General features: G+C 44.2%; 1 long non-coding RNA gene across 1 annotated transcript; it reads right to left on the bottom strand.

The window, feature by feature from the left end:
- Positions 1-492: 492 nt before the first annotated feature.
- LOC121133814 lies at positions 493-9,563 on the bottom strand. The gene is made up of 3 exons (XR_005870809.1): positions 9,478-9,563; positions 2,498-2,578; positions 493-777 (listed from the first exon to the last, which is right to left on the bottom strand). It is a non-coding gene; the product is annotated as an uncharacterized LOC121133814 (long non-coding RNA).
- Positions 9,564-12,965: the final 3,402 nt, after the last annotated feature.

Raw genomic sequence — 12,965 nt, 5'->3', positions numbered from 1 at the left:
TTGGCTCATGGTTTGAGGGTACAGTTCACGGAGACAGGAAAGCATGGCTGCAGGAGTAGGAGCTGACTGGTCACATTGTACCCCTAACCAGGAATCAGAGAACAATGAACGGTGTGTTCAACTGGCTTTCTCCCTTGTAGTCAGTCTTGGGACTAGAACCCAAGTGCCACCCACATTCAGTCTTCCCACCTCAACCTAATGTAGAAATCCCCTTACTGACACATCCAGAGGTTCATTTCCATGGAGAGTCTAAACCTCATGAGGTTGACAGTGAGGAGTAACTATCACACCTGAGGACACGTGACTGATGAAACTGGGGTTGTCTAGGATAGAGAAAAGAAGGGCTAGGCATCACACCTGTTTCATCTGGGAAGTCATGAGAGAAGAGTGGATTCAATCAGCCAGGACTGTTACAGCATCACTAACATCATAACACTAGTAGCAAGTATTTACCTAGTGCCCATTATATCTGAACAATGTTCCAAGCACACATTGTCTCACCAATTTTTATTTTAAAAAACCAAACCAAACCAAACAAACGAACGAACAAAAAACAATCACCAGAAGCCATAGGAATACAGACAGATCTTAACCAAATCATTATGTAAACAGGCAAGAGGCTGCCTTGGTGAGCAAGGGTACTCACTGTCTGTGGTTGGAGGACCAGCAGGAACTGAAGAATGTCTCCAAAGGGGTGAGCATCTCAGATGACTCCCAGGTAGTCTGGGATTCAGGTAGTTTAAGTTCAGGGGGCTCCCCCAGAGTTGAGGAGGGAAACTAAGGAGAAATGGGATCAGGTCAGAAAACCAAGAAAGGAAGCAGTGAGCTTCCTTTGGTGCTGCAATTCCTTCCATGCTGAAAAGCAAGTTTGTTTGACACAGGCCAAGGCAGCTGTGGCAGTTTGACTGAGAGTGGCCCCCATAGGCTCATGTGTTTGAATACTTGGTTCCCAGCTGGAACTATCTAGGAAGGATTAGGAGGTGTGGCCTGTTGGAAGAGGTGTGTCACGAAGACCGGCTTTGAGAAGACTCAGTACATCCCAGTGTGCTCTCTGCCTCCTGCTTGTAGACGTGAACTCTTCCTGCCACCATACCTTTGCCCCACCATCATGGACTCTGACTCTCTGGAACTGTAAGCCTAACTAAATTCTTCCTTTCATAAGTTGCCTGGGTCCCAATATTTCATCACGGTAATAGAAAGGTAGCTAATACAGCAACCATACTGTACATTTACATAAATGTACCCTCAAGTGCCCATAGGCTGATCTAGGTTAAGGAGAAACACACAGAGGTGATTGATGATACACATGATGATTGACAGGATCTAGGATCATCTAGGAGATCACATGATGATTGACAGGATCTAGGATCATCTAGGAGACAAGCTCTGAGCATGTCTGTGGGGGGTGATCTACATTATGATAACTGGGGTTGGAAGACTCACCCCGAATGTGGACAGCACAATAGTCTGGGGTCCCTGACTGAATGAAAAGGACAAAAGAGAGAGAGCTGACTGCAGACATTCACTCCCCCGGTCTCCCGCTACCACGCCTTCCCCACCACGATGGACTGTACCTTCAACTGGGAGCCAAAAGAAAGCCCCCCTTCGTTAAGTGGCTTCCATCATGCATTCTGCCACAGGAAAGAAAGCAATTAATTCAATATATGAGCCTTCTTGGGGATTTTTGGAACCCGCGGGTTGATGTTGAGCATCTTTATTGTTTTCTACTTTCATTCTTTTTGTGTTGTCATGCCTGACATTTTAAAAAAGTGTTATGTATTTGTTTATTTGTGGTTGTGTGTTTGTGTATGCACATGCATGAGGGCTCATGCATGCCACAGCGCATGTGTGAATGTCAGAAGTAGAAGCTGATTTTCTCCTTCTACCACGTGGGTCCCAGGGATCAAACTCAGGTCATCAGACTTGGCAACAAGTGTCTTTACACACTGAGCCATTTTGTCAGCTCAGTACCTGGCTTTTATGTAGGTGCTGGGGATCTCAACACAGACCCTAAAGCTTATGTGGTAGGCAATGTAGCTATTGAACTGTCTCCCCAGCCCTGTTATTGACGTTTTTGATCCTGTAGAATTCTGTTTCCTATCTCTGTATGCATTAAATTATGTTGTAAAACTAGTAAAAATAAAATTGGAGCTGGGTATGTCGACTGACACCAGTAACCATAGCACTCGAGAGGTAGAAGCAGGATGATCACTGCAAGTTTAAGTCCAGCCTGGGATACTGAGTGAGCCCCAGGGCTGTTTGGGAGACAGAGTGAGACCCTATCTCGAAAGGAAGAAAGAAAGAAGAAAGGAAGGGGAGAGGGAAGGAAGGACGAAGAAAGGAAGGGGAGAGGGAAGAAAAGAAGGAAGGAAGGAAGGAGAAAGGTAGAGGAGGATGAGGGAGAGACAGAGGGAGGGAAAATAATTTGAAAGCCAAGATCAGAGACAAAGAAGGAAAATGGCTCCACAGCCCAAATCCCAACTCTAGTTAATTTTACCTGGTCAGGCCTGGGCAAGGTGACAACCAAATGCTGTTTTGGCTGTAGCATGGTAACCAGCCTGCAAGGGGTTCCATTCTCCTGAAAAGAGACATGACAAAATGTGCCTGAAGGTGCCAGACTCGGTCTCAATGCTATCTGAGTGTCCCCCCTCTTAGATCTGCAACCCCACAGCAGCAGCACTGTTTTGACACTTGGTTGAACCACCCTCCTCATCCACCTTAGGAGGAAGCAAACAGACTTCTGCACCCACTGTGTCTTTGGAGTTGGCTCCATGGCCGGCTCCTTTCACTGGGTCCTCCTGTCACAGCCCTTAACGTATCTTCTCTGAAATCCCCTCAATGGGTAATGGTAATGGGGGCAGCATGGTCTCCCCCTCCCCCTCCATGTGCTTGAACAATGTAGCTCTATGAACAGATTTAATTTGTATGATCTACATACTGAAGGAACTGACCAAAAACAACAGGGGAGCCTCTTTTAGTTTCCAGAACTTTCTATGAACCTGTGAAAGGCCAGCCATGGTGGTTGACTAAGAATGCTTCCCCTCACATAGATTCATATGAATGGCACTACTTAGAAGGGTTAGGAAGTGTGGACTTGTTGGTAGATGTGGCCTTGTCAAAGGAAGTATGTCACTGGGGGGTGGGTTTCAAGGTTTCAGAATCCCAAGCCAGGCCCAGTGGCTCTCTCTCTCTTCCTGCTGCCCGCAGTTCCAGATGTAGAACTCTTAAGCTACTTCTGCAGCACCGTGTCTGCCTGCCTGCTCCCATGTTCTCTGTCATGATGAAAATGGACTAAACCTCTGAAACCGTAAGCAAGCTCCAATTCTTTCTAAGTGTGGCCAAGGTTATGGTGTCTCTTCACAGCAATAGAACAATGACCAAGACACCAGCTCCCCAACTGTATATAGGATGATATGATGTTCTCAGGATTCCTTCTCCATCATGGCCTTCTTTGGGACACCAACATAGCATCATCTTTTCAAGGCCAAACATTAAAATAAAGTGTCTTGGGATTGCATACACCCTCCAACATCAACCTTACTTTACTGTGGAGTTTATTCTTTCTCCTAGACTCAGGTGTTCCCTTCATCAGGTTCTGAGTCCACCACTTAAACAAAAACACTCCTGCACCCAGCACCTTCATGAAGCTAAGGCCAGCAGTCGGTTTTAATCTTTGTCCTATGGAAGCTGTCAGCAGTGTTCGATTGGTCAAGCACTCTCTTGAACTGAAGTCCCCTCTTGCCTTGGACTTCAAGAGAACACCCCTGTGTTTTTTCTCCTCCATCTTTGTCCATTCTTTCTAGATCTGCTTTGTTAATTCTCCCTTACCATCCATCCAATGTAGTTGCTTTTGGTTCTGGGTTTGTTTTCCTCATACCCTCCACTCACACCCTGAGCAGTGGTACTCACATGGCTTCCTGTGTGTGTCATGTCAAAGGCTAAGTGATTCCTGCCTGGAATCACTCCAACTGGCTGCTGAACATCTGTATCTGGATGGCTGCTCCCCATCTCAACCCTAAAGCGCCCTAAGTGATACCAGCTTCTCCCAGGGTGTTCCAATGGTCACCACTATACTTGCCTCTGCATGATAACAATGTCGAAGTCTGGACAAGCTGTGAAAAACAAGGTCCTGAGTAATCAGTGCATAAAAGCAGGCAGCTTCTAGAACAGAGTCAATACTTGAGCAGAAAGAATGTCTAGGAGGAATTTCCCATTTTTAGTAGGATTTTTAAAAAACAGATAACACAATAATAGGAATCCTAGACCAAAGAATCAAAGGTTTGAGTTTAAGGCAATTATGTCCATGAAAGTGAGAGGGAGAACCCACAGGAGAGACCACAATTCTGATAGACTTTTCTAATTCTGGGCCATTCCCGATGCCTGCATGAGATGCACTCATATGACCCATCAAGCAGTAGACAGATGGAATTGAGACTTGCGCTATTACCCACGATACATTTTACACTTGACAGGATAGAGTTCACTGTTTACTACAAAAATGCAAACAAATGCAGCATTTTGCAGGAGCTGCATAACAGAGTCTGAGATTTCTGTAACCAAAGAATCAAAATGCACACAATATAGGAAGTAATCCAACATATGAGAAACATGAACATGTGACCTGTCCTTAAGAGAAAAGGCAGCCAGCAGATTTCAGCCTTTAGATGATCCTGTTTGTAATTAACAGATCATGTTTGATGCTTTCTTTTTAGAGAGAGGAAGGGAGGGAGGGAGGGAGGGAGAGAAAATATGCATATACAGGCATGCCTGTGCCATGGCGCACATGTAGAGGTCAGAGGATAACTTTGTGGAGCCAATTCTTTCTTCTCACCTCACGTGGGTCCCGGGGACTGAACTCATGTAATCAGGCTTTCCCGGTAAGCACTTTAGTCCACCCAGCCATCTCCATGGCCCTAGAGCATCATAATCTTAAAGTGGCTATTACAAGTTTGTTCCACTAGGTGAGGGTCATAGCTTTTCAACAGAGAGAACTTTGTTCAAAAGAAAACTAAGTGGCAATAACAGGCCTGAGAAAGAGTTTTTGAAATGTAACATCATCTGGATTGGGTTAGAGACAGAGAAAACAGTAAATGAACCTATAGTTATATGTTTCCAGTCTCAAGAACAAGGTGTGTGTCAGGGGAGTGGGGGTGGGGGGAGGGGGTTGACACAGGAGGGGAAAGCCAAGCCTGAGGCAGGACTGAAAAACAATACCATAGTGTTTAATGTGTAGAATTGCAATCAGGAAAGGAGTAGAAAAGGGGAAAAAACATTGAAGAAATAATTCTCAAAACTTCCCCTAATTTGGTGAAAGAGCATGCGTTTGTAGATTTAAATAAATCCAGTGTCCTCCAGGACTGCAAATGCAGAGAGGACTTTTATTTCCTTCTCTCTCTGCATCCCCAGTAGTTGGAATACAGGCGTGTGTCACCCGACCCAACAAAAACCCTTTCCTATCATCATTTCCCAAGTATAACACTCAAATATGATCCCACATCATAATCAATCTCCAAAAAACAAAGAGAAAACCAAGACAGCCACTGGGAGAAAAGACACATTATAAATGAGGGGAAAAATGGCCTACACTACTGCTGACTTACTAACAGAGCTCAGAAGCCAGCAACCAATGTCTTAACACTGAAAGCAAAACCCAGAATTCTATACCCAGCAAAAATTGCCTTTAAAAGATAAAGTTAAAATGAAGATATTACCAACATGGGGGAGAGGGGAGGATGGAAAGAAAGAAATTAAAGAAGGAAAATGGTAAAAGAAAAACTAAAAGATTCTAGTGCCTGGGCCAAGAGGAAGGTAACTCGGGAGGGCCAGCTTTCCAATGAGCCCCAGGAGCCATTGAGCCAGAAGCCAGTATTTATGGCCAGAATGGGCTTTCAAGACAAAGGTTGCAAAAGGGTCGGTGTGTGGATTTAACAAGACACAGATCCCAACTAAGAAGAGACATTTAGAAAGGATGTCTGATCGTGAACTTCCAAAGTCATCCACATGCACAGTGTAGCGCACTTTCAACCCAGAGGTAGCTCCGTGGGTGGCCCCAGTGATGAGCGTCTGCTGCGGGCCCCTTCCTGCCAGAAACGAGGAAAGGGAACAACCTGGTCTGTGTCTGAAGTGGCTATGAAGACATTTAACTTCTAGGAACAGACACACATTTGCATGGGACAGGCATCCTATAGAGGCTCATACTCTGTAGGGCACCCTGAGCTACAGAGAAGGTCTAGAACCTTCCTTTGTTGGTATTCATTTATTTCCTCACACTGTGAGCATGAGCAATATTCCAGTTGTGCTTCAAGCGTTGTATTGTAAAACCACTTCATCCTGAAAGACAACAACAGATTGATGCGGTGGGACCAGCAGACACGTGGTTCAGAGGGAGGGGGAACCAGGTCCTGTGTTTGGAGTGAATTCAGGTAGCCCCTGTAAGAATCGAATGCACTCAACAGAAAGTCATGGAAGTAGAATTCAGGCAGTGGTGAAGATGCAGCTCACAGCTGTAGAAATAAGATGGCCTTGCGTCCCTTACTTCACAGTGTGGTGGCATCTTGTTTGCATTCTGTGATTACTCCATGAGGTATCACTCCCACAAAGCCTTCAGCCAACCTGCCTGCCTTTGGACTCACGGGAACAGGTCTCAGAACCGACCTGAACCGTCAATATTTAATCAAAGTGGATCTGACCTCAGAGTGATCTTCCTTGGAAATGCTATCTCATGCTGCAGCTATTTCCTGTTGGAACATCTTGTCACTCCATCCTTCTGCCTTCTGGATTATTGGTTAACTTGTTGCTATTTCTGTGTATCTGTGGATCAATGGGAGCCATAACACAAGGACTCTTTTCATTCATTTGAAACTCCAGCAGTGTGGGTGTCTGCATGCTCACAGAGCTGCTTTGACAAGAGCTCACAAGGTACAAAAAAGGAGAATTGCATTCCTGCCACGCCTGGCATGAGTGCAGCAAAAGTTTATCCTTGGTACCAAGTCACATCAGTTTCACCGAGAGAGGTCACTCATTTCAGATGTATCACATTTTGGTCTATCTGATAAGAATTACAATGAGATACAAGTTTGCATTATTTTTATAATAATCTTTTAAATAATTTTAATAATCTTGTTTTAAATTTCATGTGCATTGGAGTGAGGGTGTCAGATCCTCTGGAACTAGAGTTGGACAGTTGTGAGCTGCCATGTGGGTGCTGGCAATTAAACCCTGGTCCTCTGGAAGAGCAGCCAGTGCTCTTAACCACTGAACCCTAAGATTGCATTCTTTTTTCTTTTTTTTTTCTTTCTTTCTTTCTTTCTTTTTTTTATGAGATAGGGTTTCTTTGTATTGTTTTGGAGGCTATCGGTCCAGCCCGGCCTTGAACTCACAGAGATCCGCCTGCCTCTGCCTCAAGAGTGCTGGGATTAAAGGCGTGCACCACCACCACCCGGCAAGATTGCATTCTTAAAGCATCTGCCCTGGTTAGCCTTAATTGTCAACTTGACATGGCCTGTGTCATCCAAGAGGAGAAGGCTAGGTCAATCAGGTGTGTGTGTGACTGTACTTGTGAAGGGTTGTCTTGACTATTAGCTGATGAAGGTGTCCTTCCTCTATGGAGGCACCATTCCCTAGAAGATGGTTATGGGTGTGTAAGAGGCCAAGGCAGAGAGTGAGCCCGTGACTGAGCCAACAAGCATCTTCCTTCAGGGTGCCTGGATTTCCCTCACTGATGAACTGTGAAGTAAAAGAAGAAATAAGCCCTTTTCCACTCTGAGTTGCTTTTGAGGGTTTTTAAATTAATTTATTTTTATTTTATGTGTTTTGCCATGGGTATTGGGTCCCCTGGAACTGGAATTACAGGAAGTTGTGAGCTGCCATGTAGGTGCTGGGAATTGAACCTGGGTCCTCTGGAAGAGCAGCCAATGCTCTTAACCACTGAGCATTCTCTCCAGATCCCTCAGTTGTTTTTGTGTGACGTGTTTTATCACAGCAACAGAGGTGAAATTAGACCATTTGTAGAGGTCCATGGAATGCCATTTGAGAGCAAAAGTCCCGTGCCTGGTCTCTGGAGGGCAATTGTGTTTCTGAGTGTCGTAACAACTCTCCCACCGTCTCCAAGTCTGCTCTCTTGGACCGCCATTCCCGCAGACAGATGTCCAGTTTCCACTCTCGCCTCTTAAAAACAAGTCCGGTCACTTATTTGAGCACTCATCTATTATAGTATGACTTGCCTGCATTTTGTGTTAAATGGGATGGGATCCAGTTGTTCCCACCTGTGCTACTGACGGAGGGGACATTGAACCTTCTGTGTGCTGTACATTTTGGAGGTCATGGAGGTTGCTGAGAGAAGTATACAAATTAGGCTGAATCATTGCCAGTGAAAACGACCTCCTGGTGACTATTTATGGTTTTGATATGAAGCCTTTGCTCAGGTTCCCAGAACAAGTCTACATTTACAGTTTGTGTGTGCTTCAAATAGTTCTATATGTTCTTCTGCTAAGCCAGAGTCTATGCTTTCTGTTCTTGTTAAAATATTTTAGTCCTGTTGTTGGAAAGATGGCTCAGGGGCTAAGAGCACTGGCTCCTCTTTTAAAAGATCCTGGTTGGGTTCCCTGCACCCATGGGCTGGCTCACAACTGTCTCTAATGCCAGTTCCAATGCCATGCCCTCTTCTGGCCTTTTCAAGTACTGCACGATACTCCATGCACATGGTGACTTACATACACACAGGCATAATTGAAAAAAAAAAAAAAACAACAACAAAAACAAAAACAGAAACCTAAAATCCTCTAAAGCTAAAAACGGAAGTAAGAAAAATTACTGAAGCACACAGGAAATGGGAAACCACTAGGCAAATACAAAGCCACAAATGCCGCTTCCTGCCCTGACCCACTCACACTGCTCTTCCTGCAGATTCCTTAGTGCACCTGCCGTTAGCGTTAGCTGCCTCTCCCTGTAAGGATCCTGGCTCTGTCTTCAGATACAAAGTCACAGGGAAGCCGAGGAGTCAAGGTCAGAGCGCGCTGGGGAATGAAAGGACTGCCCGGAGCTTAAAGGGGAAGGTGATGTAGGAGGAAAAACAGTGGATGCGGAGGGGCAGCGCCTCAGAAACCCCTCAGGCGACAGAAAGGCCGGGACCGCCACTCCCGCAGACAGATGTCCAGTTTCTTCCGGGCCACCTCATTTGGGGTAGATGGTAGAGACAGCCTTACTGGGGTCACGTGATGTGTCCCCTGCCATTTCTCTTCCTTATCCGACTTCCTCCATTTCCTGCTCCCAGTGATATGACCACACTGGCTTCCTGCTGGCTCCCACACAGGCGAGGCTCCTGCCTCAGGGACTTCTATCTTCCCTGATAGCCACAAGGCTCACTCCCTCACTTCTCCTACTCAAACTTTGCTTTTTTTTTTCCCCCGAAACTACCCTAAATAAAACAGCAAAACATGCCCCCACCCATCTTGCTTCAGTTTTCTTTATAACACTTACCGCCTTTGTAGCTGCCAAATATTTGTTCGATGACTGAGTGAACATACAAACATCTGAGATTCAAAACAGAAAGTACGGACACAGAGCCCTGAGAGTCCAAAAGAACAAAACTATTACTGACTCAGCAGCCTGTTTGTTTAGCCTGTTATAATATTTAATCTTCATCACCATACTATTAAGTAATGTATTATCATTAATTTATAGGCAAGTATTAAAGTCCAATGAAGTTCAGTATTTTGACACTATCACATGTGGATATTAAATAATAGCAGGAAAATTCAAACCCAGGTCTTTATAACTGCATATATATGTAATATATATCATACATACATGTATATATACACACATATATGTATATATATATGCACATATGATGTGATATGCATGTCACATCACATTAACTCATTGCTTCCAACCCTCACTTTAGCTCAGGGGAGGGGAGAGAGTATGTGGGAAGGCTTTCTGGAGAAAATGAGACCTCATTTTTCAGGGTAGTCTGGTTATAGTGGGCACTTAGATCCACAAGAAATTGAAAAACATCTTAATAAAAGAAAGTGAATGTATCCACAATTTATACAAACTAGGGAGAAAGCAGCTCAATTTTATCCTGCCTTTGTGTAGTCAGAGTTTTATAGAAAAGATGGGACAGAAGGCAGGAAACACATGTACTAATTTGTCAAAACTGAGATCTCTGCTTAGGAGGCAAGTTCCTCCTCTGGCTGGCTTAGGGGTTAGCCTTTCCCTTCCCCATGGGAATTCCCATGGAATTCCTGGGAAATTTTTAATTCTTTGGGGTCCATGTTTCAGTAGTCTGATAGCGGAAGGGAAGGGCACAATGTCTCCTTTAGATTAATTCCTCTCATTTGTTTAAGATGTCAATCTTGAGGATATGGAGTGATATGGTAGAATTAGTATGTAAATTCCTGAACTATGCCTGTGCCCGAAGCAAATATAAACAGAGCACAAGTAGGAGCCAAGGTGAGAAGATGCCAGTGCCAGGTGTCCGTGACTAAGAACCATTCTTCGTAACCTCTGAGCTTGAATTAAGGGCGGGCAGAAGTGACTATGTTTGTTGTTCATTTGGATGTAGTGTCTTAGTATGAAGTTCAGGTCAGCCTCAGACTCAAGATCCTCCTGTTTGACCCCATTAGAGCTGACATCATGTCCAGTTGATTTCACTCTTAAAATTGTCTCTGAAGGCATCGTTCTTTCATGGTCTAGTGGTTTGGTTTTAATTGCCCTTCAGCCCCAGTTGGTCTGATCTGAACCCATGTAGTAAATGACAGACGTCAAGGAGTTGATGCTAATAAAAACCCCTGGTAGGCAAATCTAAGTAACTTGAAATAGGTAAAGATTGGCTCTTGGGCCAAGCATATCCATTGTTGAGTTTAATTTTGCCTCTTCTGTTGGCGGTCTCCTAGTGCTACTTAGGATCTTTTGTTATGAGTCCTTCTGCAGTGATGGCAGACCGAAGTAACAATGTCTTACATTGTTGCTAACAATGACCTACAAGAAGAGCAAATAATGTCCTACAAGGAGAACACAAAACCTAACCCCAAAGAGTAAACATGGAAAGAGAAACTAGTTTGAAACGTAAGTACTCATGGCAGTCCTTTTCACTGGGTTGAAATTTTCTAGGGAAGGAACAAAGCTGAGCTGGACAACAGACCTAGATTACCCCAGGATTAGAATGCCCCAGAAAGCTCAGCAGTTGCCCAACAGTCTGGTTGCCTTTGCTTAAAGATGAAAGTCACCGTACAATTAGTAACACAGGAACCAGCTGGTAAAAGATGGCACCATTCACAATTCTAGTTTGGAGGACATCATCTTGGTCAAAGGCTCTCCTAAGAGTTGTGTTCTGGGAGACTTATGTTACTAAGGAACATAAATATACCATGTGGGGTGTGTGTGTGTGTGTGTGTGTGTGTGCTCATATATGTATGTATGCATGTAACAATAATAATCAAAGAAAAGGAGACTATCAACTTGAGGGGTAATGGGAAGGGGCAATGGGAGGGAGAAGGAATGGGAGGGGTTCAAAGGAGAGTAGCCAGGAGGGGCTGGAGAGAAGGAAGAGAGGGGAAAATGATGTAATTCCATTGCAATAAAAAACATATTTAAAAAAAGAGGCAGCAGAGGTGCATAGAAGTCATTTGGAGTTTTGTTTTCCATTTTTGTGTGTCTATGTTTATTCTACTTTCAAAGCAGAATTCAGAATCCTTGGCTCAGTTATTGTTCTGGCTAGTTTTAAGTCAATTTGACACAAGGTATAGTCATCAGAGAGTTGGGAGCCTCAGTTGAGAAAATGCCTCCATAAGATAAGGCCTAATAGACATTTTCTTAATTAGTGATTGATGTGGGAGGGCCCATCCCATTATGGGTGCTGCCACCCCTGGGCTGGTGATCCTAGCTAGGTTCTATTAAGAACCAGTTAAGAGCAGCAGTTAAGATATTAAGAAAGTGGGCTGGAGAGATGGCTCAGCAGTTAAGAGCACTGGCTGCTCTTCCAGAGGACCTGGGTTCAATTCCCAGCACCCACATGACAGCTTACAACTGTCTGTAACACCAGAATCCAACACTCTCACACAGACATATATACAGGCAAAACACCAATTAGAAAAAGAAAGCAAGCAGGCTGAGCAAGCCACTTAGCAGCACTCCATGGCCTCTGTATCAGCTCCTGCCTCCAGATTCCCTCTCCTGGGGATTTCTGTCCTGACTTCCTTCAGTAATGGCTGTGATGCTGAAGTGTAAGCCAAATAAACCCTTTCCTCCCCAACTTGCTTTTCGCCATGGGTTTCACAATAGTAATGATAACCCTAACTAAGACAACGATATAAGAGGTGTTCAGCACTAACAAAAAGCAAAACTTTATACCTCTTACAAACTTAGACTACAGGCTAGTGACCACACACAGACCAGCTTTCTGATGTACAAGGGCATTTCATAGGCTCATTTGGTCAAGGCTAACGGATGCAGATCAGGGTTTGAATTAGCCTGGAAGCCCCTATATCAGGTTTTAATCTGAATGATACTGACTGAAAATAGCAAAAGTCAGGGCTAGAGAGATTGCTCAGTGGTTAAGAGAATTTGCTGCTCCTGCAGAGGACTCAGGTTTAGTTCCCAGCACCCATATCAGGTGGCTCACAACCCCATGTAACTCAATTCCAGGGGCTCTAACGCCCTCTTCTGGCCTCTGGGAACACTTGCATGTATATGGTACACACACATACACTCGGGTACACACATCCAAATTAAATTAAATAAATACATCTTTTAAAATTACTAAATATATAATTTTAAATTTTAAAAGCGCAGATGTAATGCTATTAAGAGAACACTTATTTGGTCATGTTGCATATATTTAACACAGAGTTTTAACTATGCCAACTTTTGCATAGCATTTACAGTTCAGAAGTAGTCCTACACATTGTTACCCAGAGATACAGAGGACATTAAGTGTACTATAATCACCTTAGAGTCATAGT

The sequence above is a fragment of the Mesocricetus auratus genome, unplaced genomic scaffold, assembly GCF_017639785.1.
Source record: "Mesocricetus auratus isolate SY011 unplaced genomic scaffold, BCM_Maur_2.0 Super-Scaffold_100024, whole genome shotgun sequence".
Classification (NCBI taxonomy): Eukaryota; Metazoa; Chordata; class Mammalia; order Rodentia; family Cricetidae; genus Mesocricetus; species Mesocricetus auratus.
The sequence above is the reverse complement of the archived record's forward strand: the minus strand, read 5'-3'. Positions and strand labels throughout refer to the sequence as shown.